Consider the following 16,133-nt stretch of genomic DNA (forward strand, 5'->3'; position numbering starts at 1 on the left):
GAAGAAAGAATTAGGAGGATCGGTTCAAGCGGTTATTTGTGTAAATTTGAAGTTTAAATGTAAAACATCCAATAATTATTTTTTATTACTAGTTATTGCTTTTCTTTCTGGTGATTTACCGTTTGGAACTAAAAATATATCTACCATTGATTTTTTTTAAATAAATTTGATCAATTTGAGAAATAATACGTGTGAAAGTTGAAATCATCTAATTTGTTAATAATTATTTTTATCCATAAAAGGTAACGGGTTTTTTTTATAATTGTGGAAAACAGTATTATTCATTCTGTTTCACTCGATTATTCCAAAAAATATGCGGTATAAAGAACGATAAGCATCCAAATCACTCATCTTTCCTTCTGGGGGGATCGAGCGATTCATTGACGGTTTGCTTCGAAGCTGTTCGAATTGGGATGCAACGGAAAACAAGTCTTGTAAATGTCGTTTATCGACTCCACCTGGCCTTCCGTTCTCCATTTCATGCTTTCCCAAAATCACAGCCATACGAAAGTCCTTCCACACGTGTACGGAGAAGGACAAGGATCGGTACACAAATGGCGATCGTGAACGGCCTTTCACAACGATACAACAGACGGTGGAAGAATCCTCAACCTTCTGTTGGGGTTAATCGGATATATGCAGAGCTTTTTCTGTATCTTTCATTGATTTCTTCGCTCATTTACGATGCTTGTCACTTATTTAAGACCTACTGTAAGTAAAGTTCACTTTTGAATTCCTTTTTTGGGATTTCAGCATGTTGCGGATTTAACATTTCATTGGATGATGTTCTCTTCGCACAAACAAACACGACCACACACAATCAAACACCGAACGAAAATACCGTTGCATCTCAACCGCTAATACCGGAGATCAAAACTTGTGAAACTTTACATCGATAGTCACAAGTTAGGGTCTCAGGGAATCAGCAGATACAAAAAAACGAAAACAATAAAATAGTCTACTCTAAAACTAAATCAAGCACCTATTCCCCTATCCGCTTCCATCTGGGAGGCCATATTTTTTTCAAAGTTCCTTGGTATGGATAAACCTACACATATTCTTTTAAGGTCCTCCTTTCGCTACTGAAAAAGCTTAACAGACCGTACAGGTTTTCATATCCTTCCATAACCCACCAGTAACCGACGGCTTCATATCGTAGTAGGCGTTGATCACTTGAATTTCAGGTTGATAGACGATCCTGAGCCGAGCAAGCGCGTCCTGGACGATGGCGTATCGCTACCCACGAGGCAAGTTAGCGGATTGTATAGTCGAGTAATGGAAAACACGGTACTATACAACCAACTACCTCAACACGGGAGTAGTCCTGTTAGGGTGGTCGCGAAGGCGATCGCAGATTCGTGATATATTGTTCACCTTTAGGGGTGAGGTTAGGTTTTCAGGTTCTAGCGGTCATTTATCATTCGAGGGTTTGAAATGCATCACAGACGAGCATCTGATGATATAAGAGCCCCCTTTTCGTCAGAAGCCTTAGAAGACGGACTTTTTTCAGTGTGTTCCAAATACCATAATGGGATTAATATGAACGTTCTTTCGTAGTTACCTCCTTCAGAAGCAAACATTGCAGCGAGGTACGGCGCTCTCACACCACAACCAAACCTCGAAATTGGAGCAAATGCAATACACACTTGGTGCTTTACAGAACCTGGTGCAGCGCGTGCATCGAAGAAAGAACGACACCCCTCCAAGTTTTGCGCAAAATTAATAAATAATCTGCTTGTCAGAAACAATCGTTCGATGGGCGGTGGGTGTACATTCACGCAAGGCTTATCCATGGACAATAGTTATTTTTAAAATAACAATTACCCGTCACCCGGCCTCGGTGTTTGACCTAAATCGCACATACAAAACATCTCGTGCACACGGGCCATTATGCCGTGCATGCGCATGCAACATTATGGGCATCTTTTGCCCCCGTCTTTAAAGTTTAATCGTAAAATGAAACCCCACCCGCCCCACGACTGTGCCGAGTGTAGTACAAGCCATGATGATTTGGATGCCGTTGAATAAGGAAGTACTTTTGAAATAGTGAACAAAAAGGCAAAAAAACAAGCGAGGAAACAGAAACGAATCCGGGCCCCCAATCTACACTGTAAAATGTTCTTAGGGGTTATGACCGGGCAGCATAATTATATGCTATTGATTTTAGTAGACGTTGGGATTGATTCAGGAAAATGGTGTCCGTATGCATTGCTAACTGCGCATGGATTACCGCCGAGAGCATGTATATTCCATGTTTCTTTGTTGTACTTACCCTTTATGTAATCACCTTATTCTGTGGAGGTTTGTGATAAAAAAGGTAACCAATCGTTGACAGTTGATAGGTTAAAGGTGACAACTTGCCTTCTAATCGATTCGTTTAGCTTTGCTTATCACAGCGAACATTCACGATACACGTGTGGAGTGAGGAAACAAAATTTAAAACTCTATATAATTAGTAGCTCAAAGCAAAAGAAACTATCGTTGTCGGAGTGCAGAAAAGAAAAAAATACTAAAAATTATATAAAACGAAGGTAATAATTTGGAATAACTTTATCGTCTTGGTGTGATTTCAAAATTTTTTTAATAATTTAGTGTTAAAGTTAACAAAATAAGAAAATTAAAAGATGTTTGGTATTACAACGAGACTATTTTCTTTGCCTTGTTTTAAAATAGAATAGCATATCCTGCGGTACGATATGAGAGTTTCGCGCATAGATTCAAGTGCAGTACTATACATTCAATATCAGTATAACATAAGCTATTTTTATGTATATATATATTTATGCAGAATAAACAAAAATCTATGGTTTTACCTACGAAAATTGAACGGTTTTTAAGCCTGATCTTAAAAAAATATATATATCAGATAAAGCACTATAAAACGGGAGATTCAAAAGAGTATACATATAAACAGAATATATTCAAAACTACGATTTTACCTACTACAATGAAAAGCTTTTTCACCCTTTAGTGCTTAAGAAATGATTTACAAGGATAACTTTTGACTAAAATAATTGCGATAAAAAAGAACGTCTTAACGGAACATCTACATATTGTGAATGAAAGAACATACAAAACATCAACGAATTAAACAATAACATATACAGTAACATTGAACTAATAAAAATGAAATAAAATAAATAAATGATTTGAATGAAAAACAACGAAATAAACGGTTTATTAAATAAAGCATTTACAAAACAGTTCTACGAAACTAATATAGGTACATGAGCTAAAACTAATACCAAAAACTAATAACCAAATTAAAATAATTTTCCCTCCCGAAAGTGGAACATCTTCGGTGCGGGTGTTCTTCGCGCTCTCTAAATCTGTTGTAGAGTACAGTTTCATAAGCACTGGTTGCCTATAATTTGCCAGGATTCGTAATCGGTCAAACAATAACGATTCTCTAGCGCGTTATCGTTGTTAAGGATTTCGTCTGTCAGTGGAAAAACCCCCAATCAATTACCCAATACGTGAAAGCTAATTCGCATGGTGTTCTCTACAATAAGTAAAATGAATGAAAATACTGCCAATTGGTTTCGAAATTTTATTTGATCAATCAGAGCTCCGGTTCCGTCTTCGAATGTTTTTGATTAAATTTTATTTTCCGAATTTGTAGCTCAATATTTTTTGTTGTTATTTTTTTAAATATATTTTGGATGTAATTTTTTGTGTGGATTTTTTTTATGTTTTTTGTCTATTTTTATTTTTTTCAACTATCGTACCCCAGGAAATCTACGTTGGTACAAGAGCACAATCGGACTGGGAGCGGTTGAAGTAGCGTCTTTGTTCGTTCCGACCGTCCTTTGTCCCGATTGTGCTCCAGTACAAAGTGATTTTGTGGGGTGTGAGTGTTTTTCTGTTTTTTCCTGGAAGTTTGGAGAGGAAACATATAATTTGTTTGATTTGGATTGTTTTTGTTTCAAAATAAACACACACACACGCACACACTTGAGTCGCCAATCATGATAATGAGTCGATAGCAAAACACAAAGTTCACTTAAGGAGAACCTCAGTTTCAGTGATGTCCGATTCCTGTCTATGGATGAAGAAAGTTCAGGTTTTCACAAACAAAAATAGGGCTGGATGTATTAGGATCGAGCGGTGGAATTTTTAAAGGAAAAAAAAACGTAATTTCACTAGGGAATGCTAATTATTGGGACCAAAGTTCTTCGGTTTTTTTTCGGACAGGTGTGTCCTGGAACGTTATCCTTTTTGAGCACTGAACACGCGAGACACCAAACATTCGTACGCACAAACACACAAACACAAACGAGCCCATACGGCACATTCCGGGATGTGATCGTGCTGGAAAAAAAGGATCACCAAAAGACATCACCCATGCCTATAGATTGACGAGTTTTCCCCAGATTTTCCGCACTTGCTCTTTGTGCCGTAGTCTCCAAACGCACACAACGAGCGTAGGGTGGCCAACCTGTCCTGGTGGGTGGAGGGCTGTGGGTCGGAAAATTGCATCCGAACTCGAAGGCTGTCCATCGGACGGACACCGTCCGTTCGTCTGCTTCTGCTGCCGTTACTACCTATACTACACTGTCCGGAGCTTAGGGTCCGAAACACACAACACCCCGCGCGTACCGGAAGGACTATCGATGCAGGGAAAACTCTCTCTCTCTCTCTCTCTCTCTCGCTTTTTCTCTCTTTCTTTCTATTTCTCTCTTGCAGGGAAGTAGTACGCTTGCTTGTGGTGCATTTCACCCTGCCATGGGAGCCTTGATTCTCTTCCAGGGATATGACTCCGAAAGGATTTAGTACGACTCACTTGTTCCCGCTCTGCACCACAAAGCACACACTTTCTCTCTCTCTCTATGCTTCTCTTTGTTCCCTTCACTTCCTCTCGCTCTCCTGCTCTCGTTCCCTGTCTCGCTTTTTCTTCTCAGTACTCGCGATTCCCAGACGAACTTTTCCGATCGGCCTGTGTTTTCTCATTAGAACCCATAGCAAATGGGTCCTTTTCAAATTAGGTTTGATTAAGAACAATGTTCTAAATTTTACTTTCTGCCTCACTAGATGTGCTTTGCAATAGATTTCCAAGTCATTCGCTCCCACGACGCCCTAGGAACACTAGCAGGAAAAGGACGCCCTCATCGTTGGCTTTGTGGCGGTGGTATCCTTTTTTTTCTTCCATTTTTCACTGCTGGGCGATTTTTTAACCTTCCGCAACATTCCACCATGCTCCTCAGGGCGACCTTCCCCTCGACCCCACGTCCGCACATTCGATGAACGGCCATTCCGTCGGCAGAATCCCATATATCCGTTCTTGTGGCTAGCAAATGGACAGCACAAGTTCGGATCTACGGGTTTCCACAGACGGGGCGCGGGTGCGCGGAGGTGAGCGAGCGGAAGTGTATGCGTGTGTGTGTGTGGGTGTTTTATATGTATGTGCTTGTGTGTGTGTGTGTTTGTTTTTGGAGGCAGAGAGGTGGCATAAGGCACACTTGCAGGTGTAAGAGATGAGAATTGGGTACGGGAAAACGATTACAGCTTGCCATGTGGCTTTTCACCGAGGAAAGTAAACATCGGGCACTGCTGGGAGTCAATTGCTTCGATCGAGATGATCACGCACACATACACACACACACGCACACCTAGGGTAGGACGCGGGATTTGGACAACGGGATTAGGTGTTCTTACCGCGAACTACGGATCGCAACTAAAACCGCGACCTCGGTCCTGCCGCCGTTGAGGTAGCTTTGCATTTTCTATACCTGGTGGAAAGGGGTCGTCTGCGTGCCCTTCCACCACTCGCTCTCTTCCTGCCTGTCTCCCTCTCACTCTCTCTGTTGCTCTACATCTCTCCTTTTCGCGAATTCGCAGTCGCGAATTGAACCGCGTATCGCACGAGGTCCCACCGTAGAACACCTAAAACCATTCTACGAGCGGATCAGGCAACGGTGTTGCTGGCATCGTGGCAGCTCGACCAGATACTTCCATTTTCCACAACCGATACACAGGCGACGCATGAAGGGCGCAAGAGTCCTGTCGATGAGAAGAAAAACAAATTAAAATTAGGAAAGAAAACATACCGTGGAAATTCAACACTCCATCAACAACGACCGAGGATATCTATTTAGGCCAACAACCGTTAAAGAGGGGGAAAAATGGTGGGATGAATTGGAAGTAGGTGGTTTTCGTCGAAGTTTCGCCCCAAAAAAAAGCCCAACCGATAGTTTAATTAATTGCTTAAAGTGTGGACGATTGCAAAAGTGTGGAAAAGGAAACCCTAAGGAACGAGTACCACGCATCGACAAAAGCTCCCGAGGATATCCTGGCACAGCTGATTCTAAGTCTCGCTGCACCCAACCTCCCGGGACCCATCGCCACAGCCATTAGGGATGATGGAGGCGCCCCAATTTTTCGCCGAACGATGATTTATTGTTTTCCTTGTTCTGATGGTGTCAAAACGCGATGACAGGGCCACTTCAATTTCTCGTCCTTAGCGGGGTGGCACGGACCAAGAGCTCCATTCGCACCAATACCAATGAATCGCATGGACGCAAACACGTTTATAAATACACATAGAAGAGAAGTGGTTCCTCCCTTGACCTCCAGCTACCGTACGGATATTAAATCCGTGTGCTAACTGCCTTCACTGGTGTCCTTCATGTTCTGCGTGTGCTTAGTTAAAACACGTCGTTTCAAACTGTCCGTTTTGAACGAAACTATTCAATTTTCACTGCAGACCTGGCACCGAACAGGATTGCGATACTCAAAAGCTTTTACAGCCATCGCTCGAAAATTCAGCCACGGAGAGCCTGCTAGCCAGCGCTACGGGAAAGGACACTCCGTGCGAACTGTCAAAATTTTGCAACTCGTGCAAAAGCAAATATTGCCCCCGATTGTGCGTGTGTGTGTGCTTTAGTGTGTTTGGCTGCACATGCTCACGACGGGGCATCCTTCTATCGGTGGAACTGATCCTGCACAATAATAGAATCCTGGCCGTCGTGAGAGCGTGCGACCGACAGAGTCGTTTCCCCGTGGGGCTGAAAGCTCTCTCACTGCCTTTAGCTGTTCTTTCGAGGAAGGCAAGCTCTCTGCCGAGTTTCCCAAGAGCCAGGACGGACGACAACCCTGTTCTGAGATGACATGTTTCAGCGGCCTGTGCACGTATTGGGCACGAAACAGATCGTAAGCCCAACTAGGGATTTGCTCTGGAAGCTCGCCGCAAGGAAAAGTTCTCCGCTCCTCGCGGCTAGAACAAAGAACTGGCTCGGAATCGAGCAGAAGAAAAAAATTCACGCGATAGTGAGCATGAGCGAGTACGAGCGAAGTGTGACGTCGTGAATGAACCACGTCTCGTGCTTCTCGTCCCTGCCATTTCGCTTGCAATCAACTCTCTTTGGTTACTTTTTGGATCACAAAATTCCCACGGTGCTGCTCCCTGCTATTTCGGGGTTCATTGTGGAGATGTGCACGGTTCGGAGCTGAAAATAGATTCGTTCTCTCATCCCTGTATTCTCTCGGTCAGGCTCCTGGTTTTTCATTTTCCAACACGATACATTGTTTGGTGAAATCGAGCCTATAACCTTCCCCAGTAGCTAGCAAGCGAATGAATGCCAGCTGCAGGGAGTCCTTGGGATAATGGAATTCAGAGGACGATAAATGGACTTCTTGAAGCTGGATCTTGGAATGTGCTTGATCTGTTCACTTTTGCGCACCGCATTTTGTGCAGCCACGATCCCTATGTTTCACACATCTCTCACACGGACACTAAATATGCTGATATCACACCTTTTTCGCTCTTTTGACGAACGCTCGAGTATTCGTTGAAATTCAACCATAAAAGGAATTCGACTGAGCTGCTGTCAGACTGTTAAGCCTCGTTTTGTCGTCCATAAACCTCACTGCGTCGTGGTGAAGCCCATTGCGAGAGACCCTTTCGCACACGCTGCTGTCCCACTTCTTCTAGCGCCTGGTGGTGTTTGTTTTCCGTTTGTTTTGCATCCCCAATTTTTTCCCGCATATCCTTCCCGTGAGCGAGCTAAACGGTCGGGTATTCGGCCCGGGGGGATATGACTCTCCCGTTCTTTTCTTCACGGCCGCGTCCTGAGCTGGCTGTGAAAAATCGACCACGGTGACACTCTATTAGCAGCAGCTTTTTCTCACTCGAATCCTTCGATCCTACCACGGCTACCTCTCGAACCAATCAATCATACCCGCAAGGATTCCTCGCTCTCGTAAGCTCTCTTGGGTGTGCTTTCTCTATCAATTCTCTCGAACTCTCTCACTCAGCGACGTGGGAAAAAGCTCACACATAGAGAAGAGCTTTTTCCACTCGCATGAAGGGAGAATTTTCTTTGTTTGTTGCAGCAGCACAAAAAGCTGCGTAAACACAAACACCTGTGTTTTCCGGCTCGTTCCAAATACTGTAACTGATAGTTTGCTTTGCCTGAGCATCCATGAGGAAAACCAACCATTTCCCGTCCAAAAAGGTTGCGATTTGGATGATTTGTTGCAGAAGAAAATTGGGGGAAAAAATAAACAGGTCCTGCACACGAGCCATTCGCTCGATTTTTCACCGCGCGCTCCGTGGACTCTACCTCTGTCAACAAGCTGCGAGCAGGAAGTGCTCGAGAGCGAAGGATCTCTCTTCTCGTCGTCCGTCGCAATCTCCGCAGGCACTGGAATGTGTCGTGCCGCCGATGACGTGCTCCGGGGTGCGCCTGCGTCCTGACCGCGGGCTCGGGAAAACGGGATTTTCCCAACGCCACATTATGATACACTCGGCCGTAACCACCGTTTCTTCAGCTGACTAAAGCTGCCAACTCCACTCCGGCCGGACTCCCGGGGCTCCCCGAGCGAGGCCAACCTACCAAGGGTGGTGTTTTTCCGACTTTTCACCCAGAATTGGCAGCTGATCGGCTGGGATTTGCACCATCTCTCGCCAATCCGATCGATACTCTCGCGGGTCGTCCCCGGACGGTGTTGAATGGACGAGACGTTGAACCGACTGTGACGTTGCCGATGCAGCCATTCCCGGGACTTTTCCGTTGATCGATCCGACCTGAGTCCGACTACAAATCCTCGCTAGATGATGGGACAATCCGCAAACGAATCCGGGCTGTCCAGCAAACGAAAAAAAAAACTCCCCTCAAACGCAGCACAATCAGCCGAGTCCGGGACACGCGCTCCGTTCGGGCCAACCACGGAAGAGAAACTGAACCGACGAGATGGAGACCGCGTTCCGCCAGGAGTCGTCGACGTTGTCGTCCTTTCCGCTTGCAACGCCGTGCTTCGATGTTGGGGGGAAATTCTCTCCCCTTCCTATCGCTTCTGGGGGCTGGTTTGGCTGCTGAGCGGAAAAATTCCCATTCTCGCAAGATGGGAAGGAGCAGCACCACCATGCGGAATGAGGTGACAGGGAAAAACCTCCCTCTGCACACACACACACACACACACATACACACTCCTGGGTAGTGAGTATCTTGAGAGCGATGAAAAACCAGAGCCAAGGGAGATGATGGGTCGTATTTTTTTATGTTCTTTTCGTCACATGACAGGATAAACAGAACGAACCGTGGAGTAGTGTGAAAGAGAAGGAGCGAATGACACTAGAGTGACGTTTGTGTGCTCGAGTCCGTGGGAAAACTCGCGAAAAACACGTGAGCAGATGAAATCCACGGCTCACCTCCGTGCCCCGTGCCATGAAGCAAGCGATAGAATGTGCCAGAGAGAGAGAGTGAGAGACAGAAAGAGCGAGAGAGAGCGCTACCAGGTACCAGCGGAAGGTTGACGTAAGGCACCAGTGGAGTGGAGAGGACACAAAGAGACCTCCACGTAGAGTTCTGATCTTCTTTTCCTGCCCGCGAAGACCCCATGGAACCCAGTCACGGAGGAAAAATAAAGCACTTTTTGTGCGGTCGCTCTCTCGTGCACGTTTTCTGCTGGGAAGTATGGAGAAACGGGCAAAAGAAAGAATTTTCCGGCGGCCCTCATTCCCTTGGATGATCCACCGCACCATGCTGGTGATGGATAGCATAGCTGAAGGATTCGGGATCATGTGATCATAGCTTGGCAAACCAACGGGAGGCGCGATTCTGCAATCAGCCTTTGCTTATTTCGTTTATCTCTGTTTTTAGCATCTCTTGCAGAAGATATTCGTGACGATCGATCGGTGAACGCACATAGCAAATGTGCTACCTTCAACGTTGTACAGATCCCGTGTGGTCCTTTAAAAGTCACTGAATTGAATATCCAAGAAGATTTATTCATCAAAAAAATCATACCAAGAACCGTCACGGAGACTCGAAGGTTCTGATCAAGAACAGACAATGACAAAAAATCCCACGTTCATCCCTCTCCTCCAAAAACAAATATAACGATTCCAAGGATGGCAGTCATTAGCGAAGATTAAATTTTGGAGAAGCAAACAGTGTGACTTTGTCCTCGCATAAAATCAATATTTACTCTGCGCACTGTTTGTTCTAAATTAAGTGCCATTGCTAACGGAGAGCGTGAATAATCAATCGACATTTTGCATGATGATGCATCTTTTCTTTAATACTAGAATAGAATTTTCCCGAAAAATACACAAACTGAGAGTTGCTAGGAGAATCATGGGAAGCATTAGCCAGTTTTCTGAGTCAACTTATTACTTTTTATCTTTTTCCACCAACAATCTAAAAAAAATTGTATCAGGTTTACTTCCTTATTGGCATAACTCTTTCTTTCTGGTGATGAGAAATGGAGAGTCATTTATTTTCACGCTACACCACAAACCGAATTGTCTCTCTCTTTCTCTCTTTCCCGCTGGTCCAACACCCCCTTGGGGTTCTAGCGAGTTCGTTTACATCCTGCCGATGCGGCCAGGTCACGTGACAGCAACTTCTTCCAATGCCTCCTTCCAGATCGATTCCAGCGTTTGCCACCGCAAATGTTGTGTATCAGATTTCGAGGAGCCATTTAACAAATGGCATACTGTATAGTTGGTTTATAAAGGATTTACATTCGACGGACACGATGGAAAACCTCTCCATCATTATTCCATTTTTTTAAGCAACCGAACCAAAGCACAAAAGTGCCAAACGGTTCCCAGGCTTTAGCTTAATGACGAGTGAGAACGGCACTTCTGAAGCTGTTTAATTGCAATGCGCGGCCCGTTCGGCCATCATCGTATTATGCAATTGTGGTTTATCAACAAAGGGAGCAGAATTCATCTGGATGCGATGTGATAGCCGAGAATGAACCAGGAACAGCGAGCAAGAGCACTAAAAAGCACACTTCACACCATTCAGCCAACTCGCTCTCGAGGTTCTGATGAGTTGGGAAAAACGGTGGGAAAATGGAGAATATACCCTCACCATCAGATGCAATGGTGCCAGAAAATGAGAGACAGAGCGGCAGAGAAAAAGACCTGCTTTATGGCCGTTACTGCGCCGCTCCAGGACACCAGACGAGCTTCGATGGCAGAGAGATTCCGTGGAACACCCTTCCGGAACTGCTGCGAGGTGAAGCACCAGGGCAGATGGGGTTCGATAGAGTGATGCTGATAGAAAAAAACGACTACTGCCCTACATTACGCGGTGAGCTGCGCATGAGCACGGAGGCAAACGATCCATCGGTTACTTCGTACCGGAGCTGATGCTGACCGGCTCGGGATACTTGCATCCTTTTGACGTGCCGCGAGTTTTGTATGTGTTTGCGGAAGCGTTTGGTGTGCGCTCTGCATCGTGGAGTGCATCGGCCGGGTGTCATAAACTCTTGCTCGGTTAGCCTCGGCAAAACGGCGCCCATGACGGGCGACTAGTACACCACTACTACTACGGAAAAGCCGACGTTCGTGTCACGGGCGCAACAATGTTGCACGAGGACGAGTGCAACAAGGATCGGCAGAGGCCCACCATGGGATATTAGAGCGCTACGTTTTGGTCATTGTTGAAGGATAAAATTTCACAAATGTTTTTAATTGACAAAGAGTCGATTGATAGGAATGTGTTTATTTCATCTTGATCAGGTTCTGAATATTCTTGACATTTGATGGAAAACGTTTTTAAGAGAGAAAGAGCACTCAATTGATCTCTTGCATACCAAGGAAAACATGGAAACAGTATCCCACATAACAACGAACAAGTTTTGATTGACATTCCAACTGTTCAATCGAAAGTTCCAGCGAATGCCTTAATATGCAAACTTTTTACTTTGTAAAATCGGGTACAATTTGCTGTAAAAGTTGTTCCATAACTCATCGAAGGTGAGACATAAATTAACTTCCGTTCAAACGCATCGTCCATTTCACCCCAGCAAAGTATGCGTGAAATATTCCAATTCCACTGTCAGTGTGGAGCATCCCGAGCAAAATTAAAATGCTTATCATGTCGCTCCCAAGTGGCATGATAAAGCTTCCTCACTTTACCAAGGTAGCTCGCTGGGTGGAGAACAAGTACCACGTAGCCTTCTGGTCCCGGGGAAAGCCCAGATGGTCGCAATTTCCGCGAACCGAAACCACCTGGTTGCACTGACGCGCTCCGGCGGAAACAGCAGCCAAGTGTGACGTGAGTCCCACATACGCTGACGATGATGCTCGGCACACAAAACGAATTAAAGGGCAATTATTTTGAATTAGACCGGGACCCTCCGCTACCAGTGTTCCGCGTTCTTGTTCGCTTTGGGAGGTTGACTCTCATCTGGGGGGTCTGGTTAGATAGTAAAACAAGCTACCACTTTTTTCGTTAGTCTTTCCCCAGTGTGTGGTCATTCTCCATGGGATCCGAGGGGTTTTTTTTCTCTCTCCTGGACCGGGAATGAGACGATGATAAATTGAAACGCTTAGGGATGCACTGAGCGAGCGAACGGCTGTCGGACGATATGAACGTGAGGGTAATTTACGGCAAACGTTCAGTAAACCCGTAGCTAATGCCATCCACCGTGTCAAGCAGATTCAGACTAGAGACCAGGCCAGTTTAATTTATGATTTGTGCTTTTGAACTATACATTACAACCGTTTTGCAGGCTAATGAATTGTACGTGACACGCCAGAAACAGGCGCTAGACCGCGAATGGGTAAACGTGATTGCATTTGCGTTTTTCTTTTCTCGTTTCCCATCTGATCTACCACAACCGGGAGTGGCGCCAAAAGTTCAACTCAGGTGATGTACCTTTCCTTCTCGCAAAACGCCTGCGTTGAACAAATAGTAATGTCGATCGAATCCTGGGGCATGTCTCGCTTGGCACAAGCTTCAATGCGAGGACAAAAAACACGTCGTTTCAACTCAAAATGGATGGAAATCGCGTCGGACGATGATCAGGGAAGAGCCAGCCAGCAACAAAACGAGAGACTCTCGCCCGTGCAATAAATGATTGTCACGATCGTCCGCCAAATGGGAAGTCGTGACTTGAGACCGCTTCACGTTTAAATATCTCCCAGCCGGGTTCCATCACTTTAGAAAGGTTTCATTCGAAACATTTCTCTTACCTTCCTGCCGTCACCGTCGATTGGATGACATTCTTTAACATCTGCCATTTTCATCACTGTCTTGGTTGTGGTTTTTTTCTTATGCACTATGGGGCATTGGGTTCGTTCGTCGTTGAATCGTTGCATTTTTCTTCAATGTGAGATCCACCAGCCTTCCTTCCACTGCACATAGGCAGCTCCTTGGCGTATGCTTATGTCTTTCCGATCGCTGACTTTTTCTTCCTCGTCGTACTTTATCAACCCCGGATGATCGCGTGTATCTTCTACCTTCAGGGTGAGTGAAATATTCCAACCGTGTCCATGACCCTCCTGCGTGCTGGTAGCTAGGCAAATGGGCTTCTCTAGTCGTACGTCAGGTCGAATGGCGAGACAAGCAGATGCATTCCATCGTTCCGCAACACCTCCTAGTGAGGCCGCTTAAAGAAGACACACCACCCGCAGAGTAAAGGGAGGTAGATCGCGAATTTCTTACGATCCCGGTTACAACATGCCGTTGATATTCGATGCCAGTGCGATGCAATTGGCGTTGTTGAGAGCTTTTCCATGTTCCGCGATCCTCATTAGCGTGTACGGTGGTACGTGATCTAGCAGAGATGGTCGCGGTTGGATTAGGGTGATATGAGCATACGGACAGCACGGTAATGAGCCTTCTTTCGCGATGATCGGTAGTTCGATCGAAAACACTCGCGCAAACTGCTTCAGAGGCCTTTATTTTATGTCTTTTTTTCTGAAAGCAATTTTGACCGAAACCCAGTCATTATCTTAATATCATTCATTACAAATTACAGCAAACACATGTTGGCGAAATATTGCCTTAACAAAAAGCGAATCGACTCTTTTACCGTGCATGAGCCGAGTGGAGATGATGACTAATAAGTTTCGCGTTGAACATCGACACCACTTGTGCCGGTACTTGAGCCTCCATCACTTGATCTCGAGTATGCGAGTCATTCGAGGCAAATCTCCATAAACCAGACTCAAGGACAGTGAAAAGTGAAGCGCCTTCACAACCGTGAAGCGTGCCCAGCGTGTGGAATTGAGGTTAAAGGAATCCATCAGTTCGATCGTTAAATCGAGGTTACAGTTCAACCGTAAAGGGAATGTTATTAATTTGGGACGAAGAAGAAATAAGCTATCATAAATAATGATGAAATTAAATGACTCTTCGTCGAGAAATTTAAATTAATTACAGAAATCGAATCGTTTTAACGATTGATTTGGAAGTCAATTTAAATTCCCTATAAATTACTCATATATGGACTTCTTTCGGGTATTATCCATAAATATTACTTGAATTAATCACGATTATTTGAAAGCCACTGTGCAAGGATCTGCATTTTACTACTTAAGCCATGCATTGCGCTTGTGAAATCATCAAAAACCAGTTCCAATGTCCTGATTACATCAAATCTGATGCACATGTTTTGGAGTACAACGTATAGTTTGTATCAACATTCCCTCGTTAGTGGATAATCAGAGAAATGGTACGTAAACTTCCACAGGGCTACCCGGAAGTGAATCCAGCTTCGTAACGATTAAAATCACCACCCGCGGTTGGGGAGCAAACATTACGGGTCGTGTCTCGGAAAGACTACACCACGAACCAGGATCTTCGACGGGACATACCAACCGCAGATAGCTATCCAAACCGTAACGCTAGTTCCACGTACAGACGATGGTTCTCACCACATACCGAGCCCTCTGCAGTGAGGACAGTTTGGTAAACGACAACCCTATCCTCTCGTTCCGGAACTTCCCGACAAACGTGGGCATCTGCCGGAAGACCTAACCATTCCCAGGTTTTCCGAAGGCCAGACGTCCTGCCAGAATGTGTGGAGTCCCGAAAAAAAAAACACGGTTTCTCATCATTTCGACCACGTAGTAACACGACCTCAAACTCCTATCACCATCCGTGGCAACGGCAGCCACAACCGTTCCCGGAACGACGATAACAGAGAGAAAAAGAGAGAGAAAAGAGATGGAGAGAAAGAGAGAAAAGAAGAGAGAGAGAGAGAGAGATAGTAATGGTTCTACGGGAGCACGCGTCGCCAGCCATTTCTCACCCCCTGGCGCGTCATAACCACCCCTTCCAGACCGCCACCAAGTCCCTTCCGTTCTATTGCCGTTTTTATTATGTATTTATATTTCGCAAAGTTTGTTGACCCCTTGCTGGCTGGCTGGCTGACTGGCTGGTCGGTCGGTCGGTTGGCTGGCATTCGCCCGGTTCGGTTCGTTCGCTTCGTCGCGCGGGAACGTCGAGCGAACAAAGCCAAACTGCAAGGAGCTCCGGGTGTGTGTGTGGGAAAAGTGCAGTGTAGTGGGGGAGAGGCAGGTCGTCTGGATGGTTTTTGCGCCCGTACCTTGGACCATCCCTCCCAACAAGGGGGGTAGGGTAGGTTGCCAGTTGGTGAAAAAGGGGAGCGACGTCAAATCGAGAGCGCGTTAGAGAATGCACGGTGTGGCAACAAAAACAAACGGATGTCATCGGGTGGCTTTTGATAGTGTGTTCGTAAGCCCAATCGTGCTCGCTCTTTCTATTATCTCTCTCTCTTTCTCTCTCTCTCTCTCTCTCAGTCTAGCCCGTTACAGCCGTCTTTGGGGCCAACATTGGGACCGGTTTGGCTCGCGTACGATCCAGGCAAAATTCGCATCATGGTAATGGGTGGGCAAAGGATGCGGTGGGGTGAAGGTTCCTGATAAA

This window comes from Anopheles nili, chromosome 3 (genome assembly GCF_943737925.1).
Source record: "Anopheles nili chromosome 3, idAnoNiliSN_F5_01, whole genome shotgun sequence".
Lineage (NCBI taxonomy): Eukaryota > Metazoa > Arthropoda > Insecta > Diptera > Culicidae > Anopheles > Anopheles nili.